Here is a 20,802-nt window from a genome sequence, read left to right on the forward strand (position 1 = left end):
CAAAGGTGTATGTCAAGGTGAATGACATCAGCAGCCTTGCTAAAGTAGGACAATGGGAGGTGTAGTGACTGTGAATGGCTTCAAAAGCATTGATCCCCAAACACACACAGAGTTTCACAGTTGCCATGTATGGGATTAGAACTCCTACCTAACTACTACATCACTCTAAAGCATTACACAGTTATAGCATGCAACATTGAGCTTATAGGGCTAGCCCTTCTCTAAAGGTGCATGTCAAGGTGAATGACATTAGCAGCCTTGCTAAAGTAGGGCAATGGGAGGAGTAGTGACTGGGAATGCCCTCAATAACATTGATACCTAAACACACACAGAGTTTCACAGATGCCATGTATGGGATTAGAACTCCTACCTAACTACTACATTACACTAAAGCATTACGCAGTTATGTCATGCAACATGGAGCTTATAGGGCTAGCCCTTCTCCAAAGGTGTATGTCAAGGTGAATAACATTAGCAGCCTTGCTAAAGTAGGGTAATGGGAGGTGTAGTGACTGTGAATGGACTCAAAAGCATTGATACCTACACACACAAACACAGAGTTTTACAGCTGCCATGTCTGGTATTAGAACTCCTACCTAACTAGCATATCACACTGTAGCATTATGCAGTTATAGCACCGTCACAGAGATAATAGGGCTAGCCCTTCTCAAAAGGTGCATGTCAAGGTGAATGACATCAGCAGCCTTGCTAAAGTAGAGCAATGGGAGGTGTAGTGACTGTGAATGGCCTCAAAAGCATTGATCCCTACACACACACACACACATACACACACACACACACACACACACACACACACACACACACACACACACACATGCACACACACAGAGTTTCACAATTGCCATGTCTGGGATTAGCACTCCTAACTAACTAGTACATCACACTATAGCATTACACAGTTATAGCATGTGCCATGGTGCTTTTAAAGGTAGCCTTTCTCCAAAGGTGTATGTCATGGTGAATGACATCAGCAGCCTTGATAAAGTAGGGCAATGGGAGGTGTAGTGACTGTGAATGGACTCAAAAGCATTAATCCCTACACAGACAAAGTTTCACAGCTGCAGGTCTGGGATTAGATCTCCTACCTAACTAGTATATCACACTGTAGCATTATGCAGTTATAGCACACACCATGGAGATAATAGGGCTAGCCCTTCTCCGGAGGTGTATGTCAAGGTGAATGACATCAGCAGCCTTGCTAAAGTAGGGTAATGGGAGGTGTGGTGACTGTGAATGGCCTCAAAAGCATTGATCTCTACACACACAAACACAGAGTTTCACAGCTGCCATGTCTGGGATTAGAACTCCGACCTTCCTAGTACATCACACTATAGCATTACACAGTTATTGCATGTGCCACAGATCCTATAGGGATGATAATTGTCCAAAGGGGTATTTCAAGGTGACTGACATCAGCAGGCTAGCTAAAGTAGAGCAATGGGGAGTGCAGTCTGTGTGAGTGGGCCATAAACCATTTCTCTGGAAGCCCACACACAACACTCATGCACACACAGCTTTACATTTGACAGGACTGTGTATATAACTGATAGATGAATAATGACTTGTACTGTCATGTTACACAGTTATCACAAGCACCACATACACTATAGTGCTGAAGGCTACCAGAAGCAAATGTCTACAGTTATAGACATTTGCACATCATATGACATTGGCTAATTAGATGTGTGCTGAGTGGGACAGGCCTCATGATGGGAAGCTCTTTTCCCCTGTCTGTCTCTCTCTTCCCCACATCTATGTTTGTGTATGCTTGACCTATTATAGTTTGCTGTCCTTGGATATATATGTGTGTATTCCTATCCGATCTGTGTGCAAAGCATGACTGGTGTGCAATGTGGAGTGTGTGCACAGAGATCTGCGACTGACAGATATGTATAGTCCACTGTTGTTGCCAGACATGGGCTTCATTTCTGTAAGTGTGGGAGCATGCCCAGTATGACCTTCTGTACTGAATGTGTGAATCCATTCCAGGTAGGTTGTACTCTAGTGCAGGCATTTGTGTTCTACACCTACAGCTAACGACCTGTTTCTGCAGATATCTGTAGCTAAGCTGACAATATGGGGTCATAATGGGCAAAGGATAATGGGATACTGTAACTAATTGTGTCTGTGCTGCTTCTGCTACATGGTTTTGGTGTTAGCAGATATATTCAGACCTATGTACTGTTTTCAGACATATGTACTGTTTTACACTGTGATGTATTATGTCATCAACTATTGACAGATATACGTATTTGCTTGCAGTAATTTCCTGGGGAATACAAGATGAATGACACTGTGTCCAGTATTGTGGCCTGCAGCCTACATATTCTTGCACAATCATGCCACTCTGGAGGGGGAGCTGTAGGCACTTGCTGATGGGTCTGTGTAAATGGCCCAGCACCTTAGTACTGTGGTGCCTGAGGATCTCATGCTTATACATCTATTGACGTGACAAATGGCCATATCCTGCTGTGGCCATACCTCTCAGCTGTACAGATTCACACAGGTTACCCAGAGGCAGGGCTCATATATCTGGTCATTACCCCTTCACATTGTGGTTTATGAGCAGGTTAGTAGCCACCCATTCCTGTGTTTGCAGGCAGGGATAGTATGGGCACACATCAGAGTTTTAGACTTCACACACTCCATGGCGTCCATGCTTCTAACCCCCTGTTATTCTATCCTCTTCCTAACATTATGCAAGCAATATCTGATAAGTATCCCTATAGTTATCACTTCATCCCAGCAGTATCTAGGGGTTGGTCCACAGTTCATACAGTAGGACATGGTAGACATGCTACTGAGATTTGTTGACATGGACTTGCATTTGTGTTCTATGGACTGTGTTATGTCGTTATTTGGGACTCCATGAGATAAAATACATTAGCAGTACAGGTGTGATGCAAGTCTTTGACAGAGGACTGTAGAGCATTTGGTAGTGATGCAGGCCATCTGTAGCAGGCCAGTGCATTCTGTTACTCCTACAGTCCCAAGCTGCAAGCCACTGTATTCCCCTGGGGTGACAGGGTGGGTGTGCAAGGTGTTAATGGCAATAGTTTCTGTCCTTATTAATCCATTGGTGTGGATGCTGGCTGGGTGCTGCTTACAGCTAGTGACACACCTGGATGGGGCACCTCTTCAGCATGCTGTTTTCTGTGGGTATTTCCATACAGAAGTGGAGGTCATATTGTACTCATTCCTAACAGCAGGGATGTGACCTGTGAGGTACCTGTGGCTGATAGTGGGGTGAGCTGAGTGCATGTGTGCTGTGGAAACTACTTGCAGCTAACTCACAGATATACATGGGGCGTTCCCCTTATGCTGGTTTGTGCGGGGACATCAGCAGTTTCTCAGCACTTCATAACTGTGTCTTTTGTGGCCTGACAGTGTTTGGCCAGACTACATCAGTATTCCATACTACACAGCCAGCTAATGTGCTGCTAGCCTGTATGTACAATTCCAAAGGTGTGTCCTTTTGACAGTATCATTTTATACATTCTCTGTCTAGGGTACTTCCACCTGTGTACTGTGTATATGTCTAGTCCCACATTCATGCCATGTCCATCTTTCATATGGTGACAGATATTACATCTGAACAATTAGTATGGATTACTGCTGGATTTTGTCTTGCTGGGATGCATTGTGTTTGGCACTGCAGTTGTGAGAACTTGGCCCTGTCATCAAGAATACTGGCCATTGCCCACCAGGTCACAGCCCTCCATGCCTACATGCTGACCACTTTCACACAATATACAACACACAACAACCTAACACACAGAGCCCTGCATATTGTTCACGTGCAACAATCTATCCTGCTAATTTGGACAGCTCAGGTAATTTGTGCTCCACTGTTATTATACCCAGACGTACATGTTACTACATTTCTTCATAGGATTGTGGGGGGGCACACCCGACAACTGTAAACATTTGCTATGACCGTCCTGGTATTTCAGGTACTCTGTTGGCTTCCATTTCATTCTGTATTCTGACCTCTCATGCAGACTATAGGCATATCAGTGTAGTAAAGGTCTTAGGTTTATTGACCTACATGTCAGTTTCAGACTTCTTATCCTTCAGAACTAACATCCCACTGCCTGACCTGTTGTAGTGTGTCTGTGTAGGTCTGGAAGGGGGCTGTTCTCCATTGCCATCAATCAGAGGCCTTAGAACAGCCTTTCTTTATGGTCATCTACACCTGTCCTGCTGGCTGAGACTGTTGTTGGGTATGTGAGCCTCACTGACATGCATGTGTGCATGCTATGGACACACATTTGGGCCACCACATGTACTGCAGTGGGATTTGTCACCTTGTATAGTACTGCCTACTATGCTGACACGAGTATTTGTTATGGATTTCATGCTGCCCATATAGGTATCTACTATCTGCTGCCATTCCATTTAGCCACCAATTCCCTTGCAATCTGACAGCCGTACCATAGATACAAGTAGCAGAACATACTACTCCATTCAGCAATTGATAGTGAGCGTGACTTACCTTGTGGCTGTGCCAGTATTGAGGATGGGGCTGGAGGACTGTTGATGTTGAATGCACATAGTACGCTCCCTATACATAGTTAAGCACTGGTAGTGTCATGTTTGGCATCCCTTTTACTGTATGTGCAAGTCAGAGAGGTGTCATTCCTTGGGTTCCTACCATGTCAGTGTATGTGCTATGTGTTGCCTCTTTGCCAAAGCCTGGGCATACTGTGCATGCCTCCTTCTGCCTCCAGGGGCAGGCTCAGGTTGTTCCTCCTCCGAGTCACTCAGTGCCTGTGCTGGCCTTGGCAATGGTGGGGAGCTGTGTGGCCCTGCCCCATATTGTTCCTGCTGCAGCTGTTCCACAGGATCATATTGTGTAGCATGGCACATACAATGACAATTTAGGTACATGTAGCTGGAGAGTACCGCAAGGCTACACCGGATGTGTCCAGGCACCAGAACCATGACTTAAGCATCCCAAACACATGCTCTATTATGGTTCTGGTCTGTGAGTGTGCCTCATTATGGAGCTCTTGCTCGTGTGTGTGTGCATTTTTGATGGGTGTCAGCAACAATGGCTACAGTGCGTAACCAGCATCCCCCACTAGGTGGCCATATGGGATGTCCCCATTGGCAAATCTCTGGTACAGCTGCGTCATATGCCAGATATGGGAGTTGTGATTGCTTCCAGGGCTGCCAGCACACACATTAATTATAATGCCCTGGGCACCACACACATCCTGGCAGTTGATGGAGGGGAAGTCCTTGTGGTTTATGTAGATTCTACCCTAAACACCGGGTGGTGCTTTAATGTGTATGTGCGTGCAGTTTGTAGCACCAACTACCTCAGGGCAATCTGCTATTTGGTGAAAGAGATGCATATTGCTTGTCAACACCACATGAGTGTTATGGAAATATATTTGCTCACTGGCATAAGCTGACATGGCATCCAAGAATTGATGGAGTACCCTGGATGCTGATGCTTGTGAGATCCACATGATATCCCCAGTTGGCCTTTGGAAGGTACCTGTGTCTAGTATTCTTAAGCCTACACATACCTTGGTATCCACTGGGATGGGTTCCCCTCTGTTGGTTCTGTGTGTGAGGCGTGGCCAGCACAGCTAATAGCCCCTGGTAGGTTACCCTGGGTCTGTACACTCTTCTCCTTCTCCTCACTGTGGGTTGGTCATCAGCATTGTCATTCTCACCACCCTTAGCCTCTTCCACATGCTGATTTATGACAGTGAAAGCAGCCTCTATCATTTTGTTACATTTGTTAGGTAAAATTTCCCCATTTGTGTATACCGGTGGTGTAAAGTTTGTGGGAAAAACCAGAATGAAAGGTATTTGCATAGTTTATACTAGTGTGCTGGGCTGGGCTGGGCTGAGCTGCTGCCTGTGTAATTGGCTGGTTCTGATAAATTTCACCAGCCAGCTATGCTAGTTCTCCTTGATTACCTTCCTACTGCTGTTTTCCCTCTGCATTGCCTTCCTGTTTAAGCCCCAAGGTGCGCCGCGCAAACCTAGTGCTCAGATGTGAACAGAGTTGCTATTTCCTGGTTTTTTTTTTTTTTTTTTTTTTTTTGCTTAAAACCCGGTGCATGGTGCACACACCCATTTAGGCAATGTAATGACTGCTAGACAGCTTCAGACACACCCCCTACCTTAGCTGTGCTTAGCTAAGAGCAAACACGGGCCACAGAGCTGCAATAAGCTTACAGCATGCATGAGACACCCCCTTATGAAGTCCTCTAGCTCTTAGGCTTACACCATGGTCTTACTGCACCTAAACAGTTGGGTGCATGCTAGCACTGAGGGGAAATCTGTGATTTAGTATCATTGCCCTCATTTGCATAGGATTGGCTGCTAATGCATGGTTACAAATTCGACACTCAGCCTTCCCCCTTAGCAACCACTATTCCATGGTCTTGTTGTGTTATGCATGTCACTGACTATTATGGCAAAATTATGATTTTGGTTTAAAAGCTTATTTCCAGCATTTTTTTTTTTTTATTTTCGGTCCGATCCCATTTGTGCACTGCTGCCTTACGCTTAAACAGATGAAATCGGCCAACAAAAAAAAGTACATTTTTATCATTTTAAAATTATTTTTCATGCCTATGGCCATATATTTGGCCTTTGGCCTGCCTAACCCTTCTAATAAATGTATTTGTAGAAGCTGTCATTCCTCCATTTTGTAGTTTGCAGAAATGTATTCAGCTACTGACTGAATACATTTCTGCAGTCTACACTATTCTTGCATGGACATTTGCCTGCTTTCTGGATAACTAATTCACCTCATTTGCATGGTTTTCACCAGCAAATGAGGTAATTGGCATAGAGGGGCTGTGTCCATGCAGGAATAGTGCAGGAGTGCTCGTACACCTCCCAGGAGCTTAGTCCTGGATCTCAAGCCAGCTATATTGCCAGCAGCAGCTCTTGCACTATTCCTGCATGCCGTGCAGAACTTCCTGAATCCTGTCTTGTGATAGACTGGCTCTGACCACATATTAATTCCTTTGCCTTGTAACTAGAAAGTGTTTGGACTGGGTATGTATCCTTCAGACTGTAAAATGGCTAAAGTAGGTATTCAGAGACAATAAATAAATGAAAGAATGATTTCCCATCATGTTTTACTAGGACTTCTCTTTTTTGTAATCAGTTTTAGCAAGCAGTGAACATAGGAAAGCATGAATGACTAAAGCCTTTTCTGATAAAGTACAGTTTAGTAAATCTATTTTACTGACAAGTTCACACCAAAGAATACTCTTTCTTAACAGTTATTTATTCCAATATGTTGCAACCACTGATTTTTTTGTACTTCACCATGGGATGCAATTGTTTCCCCTTGCTCAGTAGGCTTTTGATATCTGAACAGTTTAGTGAAAAAGTATCATTGAATGGTGTTTTGCCTGACTGTATTATGGACAATTGCAATTGGCCTAGAATAATTCCTTAAAGTCAGTAGTATAACTCAGCTGCTTTATATAAATGCATTATTGAGATGGAAGCTGATGTGAATTTGTAAAATGAAGACGTTCAGTCTGTGACAAAGAAAGCCAAATAATAATGTGTTACTGATACCAGCACCAATGTCCCGCGCACTTTTACCAACACTCTGGTAATATCGATTGCTAAAACTTACAAGATGCTAGTATCAGGAAAAGGGGTAAATGCCACAGTGAATGAAATGTATTAAGAGTAAAAATTGCAACAGCTTGGATAGTCTTTAAAAATGCATGAATGTGAGGTACATTCATTGGATATTAGTAGATCACATGTGAAATCTGTGTAATCATGGGGAGACATGTGACTTGAATGATAAATACAATTACTTATGTAAACAAGATTATTTTCATCAGAATGATATGAGAAGAGCCAGTAAGAAAACTAAAGACAGAGTTGAAAAGTTTAGAAAAGTGAATATTGTCACTATAAAAGTGCAAACAATGCCATAAAATATACAAATATTTGATAGAATAACAGGTTTTGACAAATGAAAACAATATCTGTAAAATGTTAAAAGCATCAGAATGACCTAAAAGGTAGCATAGACTCAAGTCAGCTGATAAATATGTGACACAGGAAGGGAAAAAAAATTAATGTGATAAAATTATTATCAGTTTTCTTATGAATACCTGATGACAGCTTAAATTGTGATGCACACCAGGAAATAATGGCTTCAGATAGATGAAATGCACACCTTATTTTAACATGAATCCTAAATGCAGCTGATCACTAAGCTAGGTAGTCAGAACTCTGCTATGCAGCACAAGTCTACTATATTTGATCAACAATTATCAGCAATAACAGCTTGTGAAAATCCAGGTTAGTATTTTACATTAGGAACATCCCTCTCAATTTCATAAAGGTCAGCCCAGTCTTAGAGTAGTCTGATATGCAAAGATGATGCTATGGTCAACAAAATCATAAAAAGGCTCTTTTATCTCTGACAGCACTGATTAAATTTTTTTTTTCAAACAAATTTGTAAACTAATATTAAACACATATTTTTAAACAAATATTAAATAGATATTTACTGATTTAAATATATTTCTTAATATTTGTTAATAAACATAATTTAAAAAATTCCAAAAGCACAAGACATTAAAACAAGTTCACTTCCAAACTAAGCCCCCTAGGGTTAAAGAGCCCTCATTTAAAATCAACTTGCTTTAAAGTATATTTAACCTTTGTTTCAGCTCACCCTCTCTCACACCAAAGGGACTGGCAAGAATACTAAAGAAAAATGTACTATTATTATCACCATGTATCCTACACAAATGCTCACCCACTGGACATCTGTAGCTCCTGTTGTGAATATCGCCTAAATGTTCCAATATTCTGACCTTGACTTCTCTCTTGGTTGGACCTATATACCATTTTGTGACCTCACAGCCACAACCTACTATATATACTACTCCACATGACTTTCACGTAAACCTACTTTTACTAATAAATCTCCGTCCATTAATAAAACTACCTGAAATATTCTTGATATTTTTACAAACCTTGCACTTTCCACAGGCATATGATCCTATCACCCCTTTATCAATCTTATATAGAGGTTTTTTCAACAATTCCTTTAAATTGGAATACATACTATAAGAAAACTTAACCCTTCCGGGAAACAAATCGCTCACAACTTCATCTAGGCAAACTAAATGCCAAAATTCATGAACTAATGTCTTCATAATTTCAGAAAAAGGGGAAAACTTTGATACAAAGTGCATATCTTTTCCTAAAATAACAGGCTTCATGTTGCTATCATCTGAATTTTTAATTATTGTCTTAGCAACTTCACCTGTAACAGCCTGTCTCATTCCCCTATCCAACATTTCCTCATTATAAACTCTTACTAATAATCTGTCTTTAGCTTCAGACAGAAAACAATTCTTTAAGTTTGTCCGCTGAAGTATTACGTGCAAATCATTTAAATTCCCCTACAAGAAAAGAATCAAGTAAATGGGGGGGGGGTGCATGCTCTCAGCAAACAAAAATTGTTCACTGCAGTGGGCTTTCTAATTGACTTGTGATTAATATTATTCAGTTTGTCTACATAAAATAGTGCATCCAAAAATCGAATGCTAGATTTGCTCAAAGTCACGGAAAAGTTTAGGCCATGTGGGTTTCTATTCAATTCCAAGATAAATTTGTCAAAACTCAGAAGATGAACCCATACAAATAAAATGTAAATAATCAATAAATCACCCATATAGCACAACCTTTTCTCTCTAAAAGCTAGTGTTGTATATAACTAACTTTTCAAAATGACCCATATATAACACTGTATAATTGGGTGCATATAATGCACCCATTGCTGTTCCCTTTTTTTGTAAATAAACATGATTTTCATATTTGAAATAGTTTTGGGTCAAACAAAATTCAAGTAACCTAACAATGAATGCTGATTTAGGACCATCACCCATCATTTCATAAACTGCCTCCAAACCAAACCTGTTCTGGATAGAAGTATAAAGAGAACTCACATCTACTGAAACCCAGTAATAATCTTCCCTGCATTGAATTGTTCTCACTACTTCATGTAACTCTTGTGTATTTTTAACATGTGCAGGAACTCTAAACAAATATTCTTTCAAAACAGAGTCTAAAGAAATTCCTACATTATATGTAAAAGAGTGTATTCCAGAAACTATAGGTCTGCCTGGAGGACTATCCAGATTCTTATGTATCTTGGGAATGGTATAAAAAACAGGGGTCATGTGGATATTTTACTTTTAATTTCTTAACATCTTCACTAGAAAAAAAGCCCAACCTTTCACCTCTCTCCAATAAATCATAAAGTTCACTATTATACTGTGTAACTGGGTTATGATCTAACAAGATGTAATCTTCATTAACTTGCAACAAATCATATACCATTTTGTTTTATACATCCTTTGACAAAACAATCCAGTTCCCTCCCTTATCAGCTTGTCTAAAAAAAACTTGTTTGAGACTCCCTCTAAGTGTTAACAATTCCATCCATTCATCTTTACTTAAGTTGATTTTTTTTATTACCTTTTACAAATTGCATATGTTCAAATTCAACCTTTTTCAATAAAACTTACTCAAACATATTAATAGCTGATGACGTCTTAGGTGGTGAAAACTTGCTTTTATTAGGTAAAGAAATAATTTTGAACCTGGTGTAACCAGTGTTTAAAACGTCACTAAGAGAAACTTCAAAACATTCACTTCCTTCATCTTCACATAACTCATCATCAAAACTGTAAATAGAAAAATGCATTAGCGATTCTATATCTTTTTCAAACTGTGCATCATTGTCAGATACAGGAACACTTCCTTTTTTAAATGTGTTGTAATACACAATCAAATTTAACTTTCTACAAAAAGTTTTAACATCCATCAAAATGTCAGCCAGTGTAGGAATCTTTGTAGGAACAAATTTTGTTCCTCTGCCTAATAAACTAATATCATTACAAGTCAGCTGTAAATCCGATAAATTAACTATTTTTAAATCATTACTTTCACTAGCAGACACAATTTTGCAACAGGAATCAATGGATATATGGTCAGAAAATACAACACCAGCTTTACCTGGTGTTCTGCCATTAACGCTGTCCACTAAAATGTCCATACATAAAAATCTTTCTTTATTCAGTAATTCTTGCCCGATTCTTTCGACCTTTTCTCTGATTCCCCTGGCTTGGAGATGGGCTGCTGGCCCATGTACAAAAATTAGAGGAACTAGAATAGAAGCACTTGTTTCCTCTATATTTTCAAATAAAACACTTTTTTTAGACAGTGTTTTGAGTGAAGACACAGATGAGTCTCTGAAACTGGATTTCCTGCTTGCAATGTTCGACCTCCCACGACGTTGCACACGCTGCCATGAAAAAAACAGTTCCACTTTTAAAATCATCTACATCATGGACCAATTTTTTTCTTTTTGTGAGTGATAACATCAGTTTCTGCCTTGACCAACTTAGTTTTAATATCATTCATTTTGCCAATAAACATTACTTCAGAGGAATCACTCCTGAGTTTATGCTGTAAAACAGTAATCTGTTCTTGTAACTTACTGCTGGTATGCAAGTTCCTCTTGACAAGAATACAAAGCCATTCAAGGGAACACTGCAAAGATACCTTCCTCCATTCCTCTTGCAAATCCTGCTCCTCTACCAAAAATTCCCAAGCAGAAAGCTTATTAATTCTTAAGCCTCATGGGACAATACTCAAGTCAATGTATTTTTCCATCAACTTGTTATCAAAATACAAGTTGACTTTTTTGGTCATCATTCTTTGTAACTGCTCATAGAGTATATCATTGTTAGCAGAATCAGCCATAGACCACGGATCACACCCTGCTAACTTCACCTCCCTTTCTCTCATCAGATTAGCAAACAACAGTTTGTTTTGTGCCTCTGGGGTTCGACTTATGCGTGGTACAAAATCTGCTTTAGGCAATGACATAATGAAAAAACATTAAGCGAAAAACTACAAAAAAAAAAATGAACAGCAGTAGTTGTTGAAGAATCTTTACTAGCACCAAAATAACATCTGGTACCTTGGCTTTTCACCTTCAAGGATACATTACATAAAATTCATCCAATTATACACCAGGTGAATCCCCATCAATTGCCTAATTTAATAAATTAAATTAAATTAGATTAAACTATTACAATTTAAAGTGCACTACTACAATGCTTAACTGCATTTTAAAGTGCATTACTGCATACAAAATACATTACTATGATCAAAGGACATAGCTACATTCAAAATGCATTACCACATTAAACATTCTAAACTGTATAATCATTCAAAATACATAATGCTACAATATTAAATACTTTTAATTTTTCAAGCAAATTTTTAAATTAATATTAAACACATATTTTTTAAACAAATATTAAACACATATTTATCGATTTAAATATATTTCTTAATATCTGTTAATAAACATAATTTAAAAAATTCCAAAAGCACAAGACATTAAGCCAAGTTCACTTCCAAACTAAGCTCCCTAGAGGTTAAAGTGCCATAATTTAAAATCAACTTGCTTTCAAGTACATTTGACCTTTGTTTCAACTCACCCTGTCTCACACCAAAGGGACTGGCAAGAATACTAAAGAAAAATGTACTATTATCACTACCATGTATCCTACAAAAATGCTCACCCACTGGACTTCTGTAGTTCCTGTTGTGAATATCACCTAAATGTTCCAATATTCTGGCCTTGACTTTTCTCTTGGTTTGACCTATATGCCATTTTGTGACCTCACAGCAGCAACCTACTATATATACTACTCCACATGAATTGCATGTAAACCTACTTTTACTAATAAATCTCCGTCCATTAATAAAACTACCCAAAATATTTTTGATATTTTTACAAACATTGTACTTTCCACAGGCATACGATCCTATCACCCCCTTATCAATATTATATAGAGGTTCATTCAACAATTCTTTTAAATTGAAATACCTACTATAAGAAAACCTAACCCTTCAGGGAAACAAATCACCCACAACTTCATCTAGGCAAACTAAATACCAAAATTCATGGACTAATGTCCTCATAATTTCAGAAAAAGGGGACAACTTTGAAACAAAGTATAGATCTTTTCCTAAAAAACATGCTTCAAGTTGCTACCATCGGACTTTTTAATTCTTGTCTTAGCAACTTCACCTGTAACAACCTGTCTCATCACCCTATCCACTGTTTCCTCATTATAACATCTTGCTAATAATCTGTCTTTAGCTTCAGACAGTAAAAAATCTTTAAGTTTCTCATCTGAAGTATTACATGCAATTTGTTTAAATTCCCCTACAGGAAGAGAATCAGGTAAATGGGGGGATGCATGCTCTCAGCAAACAAACAAAAAAATCACTGCAGTGGGCTTTCTAAATGGTTTGTAATGAAAATTATTCAATTTGTCTACATAAAATTGCACATCCAAAAATTGAATGCTAGATTTGCCCAAAGTCATGGAAAATTTTAGGCCATGTGGGTTTCTATTCAGTTCCAAGATAAATTTGTCAAACTAAGAAGATCAACCCCTACAAATAAAAAGTAAATCATCAATAAATCGCCCATATAGCACAACCTTTTCTCTCCAAAAGCTAGTGCTACATATAACTACTTTTCAAAATGACCCATATATAACACTGCATAATTGGGTGCATATGATGCTCCCATTGCTGTTCCCTTTTTTTCTAAATAAACATGATTTTCATATTTGAAATAATTATGGGTCAAACGAAATTCAAGTACTCTAACAATGAATGCTGATTTAGGACCATCACCCATCATATCATAAACTGCCTCCAAACCAAACCTGTTCTGGATAGAAGTATAAAGACATCTCACATCTACTGAAACCCAATAATAATCTTCCCTGCATTGAATTGTTCTCACTACTTCACGTAACTCTTGTGTATTTTTAACATGTGCAGGAACTCGAAACAAATATTCTTTCAAAAACGTGAAATCCAAAAAAATTACAACCAACTCTTGAAAAACGAGAAAAAACACACAGGCTCCGATGTAGCTTGGACCACTCACTAAAATTTACTGTGAAGCGCTTTTCATCAACCACCATTGGAAGACTTCATCAGACAAACAAAAAAAACATAAACAACTTTTAAAATAAAAAGGGCACCAACAAAACACATTAATCAAGTCATCACTTCAATTAAATGCTTGTGTAGTTGATTGAATAATCAACAAACTGGAATTTTAAATGAAACACCATTTTTGAAAGAAATTAATTAAAAACACCCTTATCAAGGTGAATACCATTAATTTCCAAAAAAACGTTATAAAAGTGTGATTTTGTATAAAAATACAAAAAAAAAAAAAATAAAAGTGTGTGTGTCTAACAAAAACATATATGTATATATATATATATATATATGTGTGTGTGTGTGTGTGTGTGTGTGTTTGTTTGTGTGTGTGTATGTGTGTGTGTGTGTGTGTGTGTGTGTGTGTGTGTGTGTGTGTGTGTGTGTGTGTGTGCGTGTGCTTAAAAATGGTAATAAATGAACCAGACAACTGTCACAACACAGCGGATTGTCAATGTTCAACAGACCTAGTAAATAAAAAGATCTTTATTCTAAATACTAAAAATACCTGAAGTGCAAACCATAAAAAACACGTTAAAAATAGCTGTTTTATACAAATGAACAAACAAGGTTCCTTGTCACCTAAGTAAACTTCTCAGTTTTAAAATAAATGCCAATGATGTAACCTCGTTTAAACCAGGGTGTGTATAGGAATTCAGCCTGAGCTGCCAAACCAGTTCACATTTTTCTAAGTGTAACTGGTGAGGTCCACCTTTTTCATCTACTACTACCTGGTCTATAACTTTAAACAAAAAAGCATGGGAAGGGTTTTCATTACAATGTCTCGCTAGAGAATTGTTGGTATTCTTCTTCTTTATGTGATATGTGTGCTCATAGAGCCTATCCTTTAGCTTCCTGTCAGTCTTGCCAATGTAGTAGTAGATGAAAGAGGTGGACCTCACCAGTTACACTTAGAAAAACGTGAACTGGTTTGGCAGCTCAGGCTGAATTACTATACACACCCTGGTTTAAACGAGGTTACATCACTAGCATGTATTTTAAAACTGAGACGTTTACTTAGGTGACAAGGAACCTTGTTTGTTCATTTGTATAAGACAGCTATTTTTAACGTGTTTTTATGGTTTGCATTTCAGGTATTTTTAGTATTTAGAATGTTGTTGTTTGTCTTTTGGGTTTTTCCTGGTAAGGGGTTGACACAGCGGAACTCCGGTCCAGTAATGATTGGCAGTAGAGTTTTACGAAAGGCCGAGGTGCCAGCTCGATGCCCAACCTTCAACGAAGACACACCCATTTACGCACACATGTCTTTCGAATGCTACCCAACTGCGGGGAGGACATGCAGACTCCACACAAAAGGCACTCCCAAGCCTAGCCGAGAATCGAACGGGAGAACCTCTTGCTGTGAGGTAACAACGCTACTGCTGTACCACCGCAGAAGACAATTTTTAGTATTTAGAATACAGATCTTTTTATTTACTAGGTCTGTTGAACATTGACAATCCGCTGTGTTGTGACAGTTGTCCGGTTCATTTATTACCATTTTTAAGCATATATATATATATATATATATATATATATATATATGTTTTGTTAGACACACACACTTTTATTTATTTATTTTTTGTATTTTTATACAAAATCACACTTTTATAATGTTTTTTGAAAATGAACGGTATTCACCTTGATAAGGGTGTTTTTAATTAATTTCTTTCAAAAAGGGTGTTTCATTTAAAATTCCAGTTAGTTGATTATTCAACCAACTACACAAGCATTTAATTGAAGTGATGACTTGATTAATGTGTTTTGTTGGCGCCCTTTTTATTTTAAAAGTTGTGTACATTTTTTTCTTGTTTGTCTGATGAAGTCTTCCATTGTTGGTTGACGAAAAGCGCTTCACAATAAATTTTAGTGAGTGGTCCGAGCTATATCAGCCTGTGTGTTTTTTCTAATTTTTCAAAAATTCCTACATTATATGTAAAATAGTGTATTCCAGAAACTATAGGTCTGCCTGGAGGAGCATTGATTAAAAATACTGCTAATAAAAAGTACTCAGTCAGTCTTAAATCCTAACCAGACCCAGTACAGACATTGCTGTCAGGCCAACAAAAGGTCATTGTGGCTAACTCAAGTTGCATCCAGTATGTGCAGGTAAGCTCGAAACAGTTATGCTTTGTTACTTCTCAGTTAGATCTAAAGGTCTAGGTTCTACAAAATAGATCCTGACGTAACAATATTTGCACCCTGCACTTACTGGACCAGGTGGAAGGGAGTTGCCCAATAAATTTCCGTTCTGCTGAGTTAAAACACTGCTGGGGTGTACTCATGAGTCCCACATAGAAAGGACCCATAGAATAATGCCTAGGGTACTGAACTGTAAGTAGCTTAAGCAGTTCATTTTAGATGCTTGAACTATCTGGACAAAGAAATATATATACAAAACCCAGAGCTCTTGGAAATGATTTGAAGATAGTAGGGGACTTTGTTCATATGGTCCTTGATTACACATAGCCCTTTTTTTTAAAGTGAAAACCTTTGGCATCATATTCACACTTTTTTTCAGGGAAAGGGAGGTTTAATGTCCAGCTTCACTTCCCAGCTACATTATCCATTCATTCATTCCTTTATCTTAGTCTTTTTTTTTGTCTTTGTCTTTTGTCTTAGTGGAAGACATCAAGTAATATATTACAAGTTCCAGGGACTTTAAAAAGCAAATTTATTCTGAAGTTACTCATGGAAAAGGCTAAATGTCTCCATAACTCAAAGAAAAAAGAATACCCTTATGTCAAATAAATCTATTCTTGAAACAAAAAATAATTGGAAAAAAGTGTCCAGACCCATGACATATGTGCAAGTTCTAACAGATTTACTCCACTGATCACTCAATCTCAACAAGAAAAAGAATCTCCAGATGGATGAAGAGGAGTTTGATCCAGAGACTATGGAGGTGTCCTGGAGTGATGTGAGCTCTCCTGATTTGGCAAGGTCACAGGAGGATCTGCTTTCACTCAGTACTTGAACTCTCTGAGAAAATGACTAGCACTTGCAATGTAATTGCCGGTAACATCATCACAAGGTCAACAATTTTGATGGAGTGCTCAGGATTTCACATTTCCTGTGGTGTTGTCTTTTATTTATCATACATAACCTGCATATTTCTTATACTACCTCAGTGATAAGTTATGTGAAGGGACTTTCTAGGATCATTTATTTTTTTTATTTTTGTTTGTATACTATGACAGCTATAGCTTACTTACGACAGGCGGGAGGGCTAGAACATACGATTGCATGTGTAGTTCTTTTTTCTGTTTGTAACACCTGGCCAGTGGACTGGTTCATCACTGCTTAATAAATGAGTAAGTTTAATGATTAATAAAGGACAATATTCCCAACACTGTCTTATACCCACTCACAAACACTAACACTTATACTTCATTTCTTACTCCTATGTCTTAACTTCTACCTTGGGAACTGCTAAGCACTGCAGGGGAAATCAATTAGATTAGACAGAAAACATAAAATGTGTGTCTCTGAATTTAAGAGGAATATCATGTCCTTACAAGTACAGAGCTGACTTAAGTTTACTAGAATGTCACTGGTACCAGGTTTTCCTTTTACAGGAAACCAAAGACAAAAAAAAACAGACTATAGAGAGTACAGTAATGGAAGGGATGGATCACTTGTAGCATGCATACCCCATAAAAAGGAACTATTTTAATGTTAGTTGATACTTCATCTGGCTTAGTAAAACTAGAGGAAAACACAGACTTTCAGGGAAGATAGGAAATCTCATTAACCAGAATGTCCAGTCATACACTTTTGTTAGGGAATTTATACAGTCCAAATATGAATGACCCCTATCATTTGATACAATTCTTCAAGGTGACACTATCCTTGCAAGCAGGAGCAGACCTTGTTAATAGTGGTGGAGATTTTAATTTAATGAGGAATCCCAGTATTGACAAACCACTCTGAGGGCCACAGATCCATCCAAAATCAGCACCACAATTGGAAAGTATTTTAGAGGAGCTAGATTTAAAGGAGTGCTGAAGAAAGAATTACACCCCATTGAAAGAAATTCCACTTTCACAGCTTCAAAGCTAGGTACAGCAAGTTGTAAAAATCTACCCTATGGCCCAGTCAGATATTATCAGTTTTCGGGTTCCTATCAGCAGACCGAAGATGCATGTTTTCAAATGTGTCTTGGTCAAACTGACAAAACCGAAACTGCAAAATATCGAAGCGGCATGTAAGTGAATTCTTTCCCTGAGAAAGAATTTGCTTGGCCACTTCGGTACTTTGCCATTTTCAGCACTGTAGTGAGGTCTCGGAGTTGGTATATATAAATAGGGGTGTGTGGGGGGCACAGACCCCCACATCGGGGGGTGTGGGGTGAAGCCCCCCATTTAATCTCATGTTTTAACGTGCTTTCTTTTTTTTTTTTTTTTTTTGTTGGAACAGCAATTTTTTCCCCTTGGAAAAAAATCGCTGTTCTGACAATTCAATTTTGTAAGCATTCGCTTACATGGGGTCGATTAATCACCGTTCGCTTACCTAAGCATTCGGTGGTCTAATATAGACCCCAATTTTCTGCTATATATGTAATTTATAGCACAGCATCCTAACCACCCCCACCCCCCCCCCCCTTGGAGACTGGATTTCTTTTTGTTACAGGAAAACTTATACAAGGATAAACTCACACAAAAGTTACTATATTATAGGCCAAGGTCATAGTTTCAGGATTAAGCAACATGGGGCCAATGGAGGTGGTTTAAAGGTAAGTTCAAAACTGGGTGAACCTGGACAGTTTGTGCCTTAGTAAGGGCTTTATCCTTTTACAAACTGAGCTAAATCCAAAGTCATAGATTACTTGGGTGAAACGGCCTAAAATACAAAGTATAACACCAGACTTTAAGCTGCCACCTGTAAACGATAGAAAGAAAATTCAAACAAGCTCCAAGCAAATATATTTACATCTATATACAGCAACCAATGTAAATGCAAACTATCTACACAAACAAAATACATGTGATACATGATATACAGTTACACTTAGTAGTAATATGAAGACTATCTGAGTTCATAAAAACTTATTAGTTTTGAAACAAAAGTAATATACAGAAACACAAATGCAAAGTCACACACATGAAATGCTGACACATATGTTTCTGTATGAAATGGATATATGCCAATACAGAGTAGACAACAGCATGGTTATCAAGTCTTGTTAATACAACACAGCTCCAGTCATTAGATAATAAAAGTGGACCAAATACTAAACTGTCTTTTTCCAGTTAGGGGTCACCACAGCAGAACTCCAGTCCACTAATGATTGGCAGTGAATTTTTATAGGTTCATAGGTTCCATCCATTGGTCAAGATTCCTCTTGAACAAGACCATGCTCTGCTTTTGTTAGTCTCTGGGTGATGAATCTTGTGGTTCTGAGGGATCTAGATTTTTCATATTCATCAAATATGAGACTGAATAGAGCTGGAGTTCTTATTTTGAGACCCTTTATCCTTTTGGTGAGGAACTTTTGGGGCCTTTCAAGCTGCAGCAGGTGTCTGGTCAGATACATTCCGAACGGGGCATTGTACTCAATCATAGGTCTAATAAGTGATGAGTTGATCTAGATGTGAATCCTTCATGATCAGGTGGGTGATATAGAAGGTTTTCCTAACTACTTTAGCAACATGAGTGTCAAACGAAAGGCTACTGTCAACCTGGGTCCCCAGATCTCTGATGGTGTCAAGTTGCCAGCTTGGCACCCAGACTTCAAGGAAGGCACACTCACACCTACCTGAATGTCTTTAAATTAATTTGACTACAGGGAGGACATGCAGACTCCATACAGAAGGTGCTCCAGATGAGAATCAAACTGGAGAGCCTCTTGCTGTGAGGCGACAATGCTAACCACTGCACCACCACAGCCTCCAAATACATTAATATGTTTTCTGATGTATATTACTTTTCCAATTATAAGAAAAGAAACAATGTTATGCAAAATTATATGTATTTGCATAACGATCATAATATTGTACTTTTATGGATTATGTACATATCCATCTCCCCATTGCCTAAGATATGTGGTATTAAGTTTGACCTTGTACCTGCTATACACCAAACAGTGACCAGTACAGAAATCTCAAAATCTCAGTCTTATTTCATCCTTGTTTTACTCAGCATTCCAAAGCCTGGAAACAGAAAAAAATAGTGATGTGTGACCCTAAGTAAATAACTTCAGAGTATTAAAGAATTATATTTTTTCTTCATCAATGGCCTGTATGGAATCTCCATCATCTGTGGATAAAATTATGTTATTTTTACCAACAGGTACTCATGAAACATAAGAAAAGAAAATTGCTACCAGTCATTTATATGTATTTATAGATCCCTGACTCACAGTAAGCATAAACTATCAACATTCACTTGACAGCGCAAGGTAGTGTAGGGTGACAAACTTCTGAATACATGGCATATTTAAAGTATATTCAGTCTTGGGGTAACTACATAATTCAGAAAGGCTTGAACTGTACTGATGAGAATATGCCATGGCAAGGATATTATCTTGAAGGAGTTTCAGAATTTAATTTAATGTTTCTACATGGTATGAACAATGCATATGAAGCAATTAATGTGTTGTTATCAGTATTATGTTTGTTTTCTTAAAAGAGATGACTTAAAACTTTAGAATTTACTTTAAAATGATCACATAATCTACCAAAGTTGTTACTAGTGCTAGAAACAGCTTTAGTC

The sequence above is a fragment of the Protopterus annectens genome, chromosome 12.part0, assembly GCF_019279795.1.
Source record: "Protopterus annectens isolate FY-2018-M chromosome 12.part0, PAN1.0, whole genome shotgun sequence".
Lineage (NCBI taxonomy): Eukaryota > Metazoa > Chordata > Ceratodontiformes > Protopteridae > Protopterus > Protopterus annectens.